A 7,734-nucleotide genomic window follows, 5' to 3' on the forward strand; every position below is an offset into this window, starting at 1 on the left:
TACCTTTCTCGTCTTATCGACATTCTATCTAAATACCTTGGAACTCTCATTTTAAAAAAATTAGTTCATACAGCAAAGTATTATACACTACGCAAAGGTTTCTAAAGTAAAGTGAAGCCTTTAAATTGTTACATACTTATTTCAATAATAAACGTTTCCCAACTCAAAAGGCATTCAACTACAGAGCTACTCAAGGAAGACACAACTGAAATTTAAATTACCGATTTATATGACTGTGTTTGTTATTTATCACTAGAGCTGCACTGGGCAACACGCACTGAAAGCCATCCAAGATAATAGAAGTGAAGAATACCCCTGCTTGTGTAATTATAGGCTGTCTGAATATTCACGCTGAATGTTTCAGTTTAATAGTTTGTAATTTCAATCACTAAAGAGTACGAAGCATCACTTACTGACCAGTTTTTGGTTTCAGTCACTAAACCAGTCACGTCTCCTCTAAGTATCTCTGAGTCAGAATGCCTAAGAAGTTTGATGCAAGAGAGATTGAGATTATAGGCATACATATTGCCTTCATTACTATGCAAGTCAGCTCTATGGCATGAAGTTTTAGATAATGCATACATTCTGTATCAGAATGAATGAATATTTTTATTCTTGATGCCAGAAAAAGCCCTACCTTTAATATCTGTCCGGCATGTTAATGTTTGTACCTGATACTTTCATTTATTGAATTAAATATAATTCAAGTTATGCACAAATCAAGCACTAATTTTAGTTTTATTTCATTCATTAAGCCGTGTAATTGAATTAATTTGCATGAATTCCTACAGTTTACAAATATGTATGAACTGAAATTGTGTGACAGTGTTATAATTATACATTACACATGTTTTGGTATTGTGTGTAAATTTGTGACTTTATTTTATATTTTAAATGCATAACTACTGCATAGTATTTAGAAATAATATTTGAAAGCCTTAATTGAGAGACTCAAAAGTATAAGCTTGTTGGTTGAACGTTTTTGTTTAATTGCAGCTTGAATACATTTTTCCCATACCATTGTTACTGATTGTTGATTTTTATAACTAACCTTTACATAAATGTCTGTACATAATATTTAATTATAAACTATTTTGATGAATATTATCGGGCTAATCTGTGCATTCGTTACTATTAATATTTTAATATGCTAGAAGTGTTCATTCCGTATAATATAATTGACACCTTAAATTTAGAGTATCCATAACCGAATGAATATTTCAAATATAATTAATTACATATCGTCAGTCTATCATGTAAATCCAAAACACTTTTTTTTAGGAGACAGTAAAGACAGTCTAAAATTTTAAAAGTTGCCAATTTGTTCGTTATACAGATACGAATTATGATTACGTGTGTGGAACAGAGTGGAAGTTATATTAAAGGTATTCGCCCAACCCATTGGGGTCCTGTAATGGGTCAAACGCACATTGATAGAAACAACGTGCATTGTTTTGTATCCAGCTGCATCCGAGACGGCCGCTCTACCAATTATGCCACTGTGGGTTCGTACTAGTGATACAATATTTTTTTTTTTACCGAAATGGAATTTACTAGTTTTACAAGATAGAATGACGATATACATTGCCGAGAATTAAATAAATAAATCAATAATTCGAAATTGTTTCTATCAACTGAGCTTTCTTTGTATTGTACGTCATGTAATCTCACACCTGCACTTAATTAGTCGATGGTAACCGAAGATTGGTATTAGAAACGCCAAATTGACTCACTCTTTCTCTCTTCATGTTATTTAGTACATTATAGTAAGTAGGTACATATTTTAAATTATTTAATTGATGTCCTATGATAATTTTAAAGTATAAAATATAACATAATATTCAAAATTACGAGAAGATAATTTTATCTAAGTTGTTTAGTCCATATCGACATGTGATTTATTATTTAAATAAAAGGTTTTTAATATTTACAATTGGCTGTCTTATTACGTAATTAAACAATATAACAAAAAATGACAGCGTAATTAGAGAGCAATGAATCATTTACAATCTTAAGCTGGCTCTCACATTAGAATTCGCCTCATGTCGAATTTGTCAAATGCGACTGAACAACAAATGCGACAGGTCGACTATCAACTCTTCTAACATGTTGCATGTCGCGAGTGTCGAGAATATGCCAGCCAGCGCTTGCGCAAAACACTCAATGCGGCCATTTTCTGTATCTAGACGTCAGTGCGCGCGCGCTTGTCTGTTAGATGAATTCTGCTGAGATAAAATGATGCACTGTGCATGGATATTATGCCTAATAATTAACGGATGAATCCTATATTTACGCCTACTACTTTAATTTCTGCAGTAGGTACCAATACATTACAATCGATGTTTCAGCGTCTGATGACATATTTGTGTAATGGCGTCTGGCCAGAGTATATTATTTTGACGTTTCGAGACACGAGTGTCACTAGTAGACGTGCGCGTTTGTCACACGCAACGATGGTTCGCACATCTTGGAACTTGGTCGCGGCGAACAAGGCAAGTTTTGATATGAGAGCCAGGTAACGAACAGGGGCAATGTTAACTATAAATAATGTGTACAGGAGATGTGGTGCAATTTTGTCACGGCAGAAAATGACACCAAAAAATGTTTTTTTTTATTCAATACTTACCTACATAATATACACAAGGTTTAATGTTGAATCAGAAACATACCTATTATAAAAAAATCCTATAAAAATAGTTGGACCAGTGGGTCTATTCTATGCTTATCGACCGCTAAAGTGATAAAGTGATAAATATTATCAAACTTAGGGTAGGTTTGTATCAAAATATTAACACTTATTGTAACAATTACACGAAGCTGGTTTTTATTGTTGCAATAAGTGCTATATTTTAACAGCACCTATCTTGCTGCTGTTAAAATATCGCATTTATTGCAACAATAAAAACCAGCTTCGTGTAATTGTTACAATAAGTGCTAATATTTTTATACAAACCTACCCTAAGTTTGATACTATTTATCAATTTAGTGTTCGATAAGTATAGAATAGACCCACAGGACTCAGAAGTTTGAAATAATTCAGTTAAAACTCACGACAACAGAGTGGTAATGTGTCAGTTTATAATGTGTGGGTCCCGAAAAATTCAAAATGTGGATCCAGAGTATGGACCTAATAGGTTCAGCAAGTTTAGTGGCTGATATCCATTTCTCATAAAAACAAAAATCTATTAAGACAACCTGCACTCTGTGTAGGTTCATATGATCATCTTAGTATAGAGCATGGTGGAGTATTATGTAAATGTAATAAGTCGCATTAATCATACATGAATCGATAGCTTAAAGATGAGAGCACTCACCCATAAAGTGAAGGATGTGAAATCAAGTCCCACTCGGTCCAACTTTTTATCTAGGAGTTTTTGTATGTTGGTTTATTTGAGGTTTTTCAAAATTATGTGTTACGAAGAATAATAATAAAGGGTGGCACCATATGTCATCACATGAAGAAATTGTTATTATTTATTTGAAACAAATTCATCTGTTGTTAACACAGCGAGAATCTCGTGGACCACATCCCAATCGTGCGGTTCCAGCATATTTCATTCTATGGGAGGGGGATTCGAAATTGATGACAAAAATAAATGGATTAAATAAACATATTTTAAAAAAATAACATGTATTTTTTAATTGTTTTCAAAATTATTAATTATTACGATATTTGAGCCAGTGCCACTATACATTCATGACGCATATTTAATTTTTGGGGGCTTTTAAGCCATGTGCCACGAAACATTCCCCAGTAAGCAATACAGGTAAAAAAAGGTTGGCAGAGTAAAAGGTATTTTTTTTTAGATGATACTTGAAGTATCCACCTGAGATTTTTTTTATAAATTTTGAAAAAAGTAATGTTTTGATTTGAGGGCCACGACCCATTCGGCACGGGCCCCTTCAAGTGCAAATCTGTCCCCGCTTTTAAGGATCTACCCAAATGTAAGTATCATTGCAAAATATGAAAATTTTTTTGAAGAAAATTATACATATTTCTTGGTATTGCACTGTAGTTTATGCCTGTAGATTTTTTCTTCGGGTGTCAGTAGACTTCTAGTTTTCGAAGCAAACGTATTGAACAGTTTAGTACCTACCTACATACATTGTTGTATTTATTTTAAAGTAATACAATTTTTTTAAAACGATTTTTATTATTTTTCATTATCCACTTCAATCACTGGATATAGGGTAGGTAATGGAATAAAAAGAAACAAATATTATTACAAATTTGTTTTATTTTTGTAGTTAATGTTATTTTACAGGAACAACCAAAAGAAATTAAACACATTTGTAAACATTAAAAGTAAAATGCGCACAATGAAGAATCACATAAAAAATAAATTGTTATATTATTTTTTGTAAACAAAATAAGGTAAAGGGACTAAAACATAAATTATGAATGTATCTACGAAAGATATGAAAGCCTGTCAAAATTTCTACAATATTTTTGGCACCGAAAGATAGTAGCAAAGGCTGATTTAATTTTAATATCAAAATCAATCAATAGTCATAATTTGTATCATTTGGCACACAGTTCAGTTTGGAAGAAATGTTTCTATTTACTGTCAGGAATTAAAATACTGTAACTATATCTGGTTTTATGCCAGTGATAGGATAGTTATGTTATTAATCTTAATTTGTGAAAGCCGGTTTTATCTATGTAATGATAATATATTTTTTGTATTTAAGTCACCTACAGATTTGGACTATTGTCTTTATTCATAAAAAAAAAACATTTATTTTACAATACTATCAACATAAAAAGTAGTTATATCAAAATATAATACAACTTTATACATATTACTATAATAACAACAATAAATAGTTACTGAAAATATTCATAGTGTTATATCACAAAAATATTAAAACTAAACGGTGGACAGAGATGATACCTTTCGACAAAACTATAAGGTAATCCAGAAAAATTGTCAAAAACTAGCTATAAAAATTTATAATAGTAAAATAATTAAAAGTGTTGTTATTCCATGGCGAGAATTTATAGTGAGAGTTATGACTCATGATACATATATCTAAAAAAAATGTGTCAATCATGCTTTAGTGAAATGCAGAAATGCAATCATACTTTACTGCTGTTTTTATCTATGCATAGATATATAATTTATGTCTTATAGCACCTGTACACCTGCATGGATTTTCTTGCATCTATAGTGTGTATTTTAAACTATCACGATAATAACTGTTTACACGTGAAAGTGCCGACTGTCTCGCCAATCTCATTCTTCAAGAGTAAGCGAGACGCGATGTTGTCATTTTATGGTACTATTTGACAGTCGTGAAAATCGGCTAACCTTAAAATGAGTCTACGTTTTATAGCTCGTTTTTTCCCGGTTCACCACTATATCCTTCTACTGCGCAGACGCAGATATCGCACAGTCCAATTGTCCCTTGAAAATTCAGAAGCTTCTGAACTTTTTTGATCCATGCATGCAATCTTTCAATTTGCACTTATAATACGTGTTTACGCGTGTATTTTTTTGTTATGGTCGCGATAATACGTACTGTCAGCTGTAAATCCATGCCTGTGTAAACGGGGTACTGGCAGTGTAAAAATGAGAGAAAAATTTCCATGTCCTGTCAGTTGGTTACTTACACTTAAAGGCAATTTTTGCAATCCAATTGTGTTCGCTTTTGCAATCTATCTTGAATTTTATCATGAGAGAAAAATATCACAATAAAAACAAAATATTGTTTCTATTATCAACGGGCGAATAATAATTACGAAAAAAAATATATATAAGATAAAATATTACAGTTCACAGTCAATCACAATAAAATACAAATAGTCACAATGAATTGTAAATCCATGTCCATTTTTGTAATATATTTTACATATTTATTTAGTACTTATAATACTAGGTATATTTAGTATTTATTTAATTACTTTCCTCCTCAAATATAAGAAACTAGTATTTTTCTACTATTTTTCTATCATGTGCACCTTCGATATAACTCGTCATATTTGAGTATTGTGTGAAAGACACTTGTTAGCCCTTACATTTCGAGTCGCTATACTTATTATGACATTAAATAACACACAGATGCTATAATTATTGTACGTAATACATATTATACAAAATAAATCAACTTATCCATAAAAGCGTATAAATTTTGTATTTCAGACACACAAAACGTTTGTGGAATATGCCTGCTTATTGTATCAATATATTGTGGTAATTTGTCCTAAATTACAATATTTTGTAACAATTTAATATGGTAATTTCTTCAGTCATACGATAAGAATTCCATAAGTCGGCATGGTGAATAGTAAATATTATTTGTTTGTTCATTTATAAACGGCGCTTGCACCGATAACAATTTATATAGTTTCAGATATAAATGAGAATGACATATAATAATAACAGTAAATAAATGTACATGCGATACAACAAATATATACTATTACAATTATTAGGTAATATCCAAGTTATCATTGGAAAAAAACACACAAAGTAAAATAAAATAAACCATTTGAAAATTGTAAAAAAGATACAAGTTGAGATTTTATACAAGTTTGTAGCAATGCTTGAGTATGCCATAAACAAACTATTAAGTAGAAAGAGAATGAATTGGTATTGAAGAATGCGTCACAATGTTTTATTTATAAAAATCAACATGGAATACATGGGTCACAATTTCTCAATTTATTGAGTAATTGGATCGTACTCGAGCTTGGGGCAGTCAAAAATTTAATTAAAAGTTATAAACATAACCAAAAGATAAGCTGTTTGGTGCCTAAATATAAGTGTGGATAGATATTTTTGGCTACAGTTAGAATACCAAGTATGAAGTTATCGACAAGCAGTGTATTCCAATTTAAAACTAGACATTGTATTACATTTAAAAAATATGTCTGGAATCTTGACTAAATGACCATAAGTGCCAACAGGTGCTATAATAGTCTTATAGGCAGGCACCTGTAGTCCTCTAGATTATAATGAAAGACGAAAGTTTACCTACGTAGATAAATCGAAGATCGTTATCATGGTCTCATGGATGAACAAGCACCGGTAAAGCGACTCACGTTTAATGGCCCAGAAGGAAAACGGAGGGCAGGAATACCATAACATACTGACTTGATGGCCTACAGAGTGCTAGGAGTGGTTGGCTGGTGGAGAATAGTGAAGTCTGCTTGAGGTGGGCAAGCTTGACTCCAGGACGTAGAGCCAGACCAGTGTCTGGAATTTTACTACTAAAGTAATAAAGGTTAAAAAAAAGTTAATTAATAGTTTACGGTTGCTTTCCAACATGTGGTTTTGATATCCTATATAAGATCCATGGGGTGAACATGTGGCTTACAACCAATTTGTTATTGGTATGTCAAGATACCTCCACACTGGATGTTCATGACACTACTTCTTACAATGGACATGGTTATTTCAATGGGCTATTGCATTTGTATGTCTAGTTTTTATAGAAATATGGTTATTATACACAAAACACCCATCTGCATTATACCTTTATGCTATAAAAATATTGTACATAAAAGAAGGTTAGCTTATTGAGAAGATACTGTCTCATTCAAATACATAATATTATATCCATTCTGAGTTCTCAAAACATGAAAAACTGGAGCCTAGTTTCAAAAGCCTCTAAAACGATTTTAGGCAGTTTTGAGAAAAATTAGAAAAACTCATCTATTAAATCTGTGAACTTTATGTATTCATTTTTTAATTCGTTAAAGAGTAGAGTAAGAGTTAGCTTTCCATTTTA

Source organism: Rhyacophila brunnea, unplaced genomic scaffold (genome assembly GCF_057557595.1).
Source record: "Rhyacophila brunnea isolate RB1 unplaced genomic scaffold, BYU_Rbru_1.0 scaffold_6, whole genome shotgun sequence".
Taxonomy (NCBI): domain Eukaryota; kingdom Metazoa; phylum Arthropoda; class Insecta; order Trichoptera; family Rhyacophilidae; genus Rhyacophila; species Rhyacophila brunnea.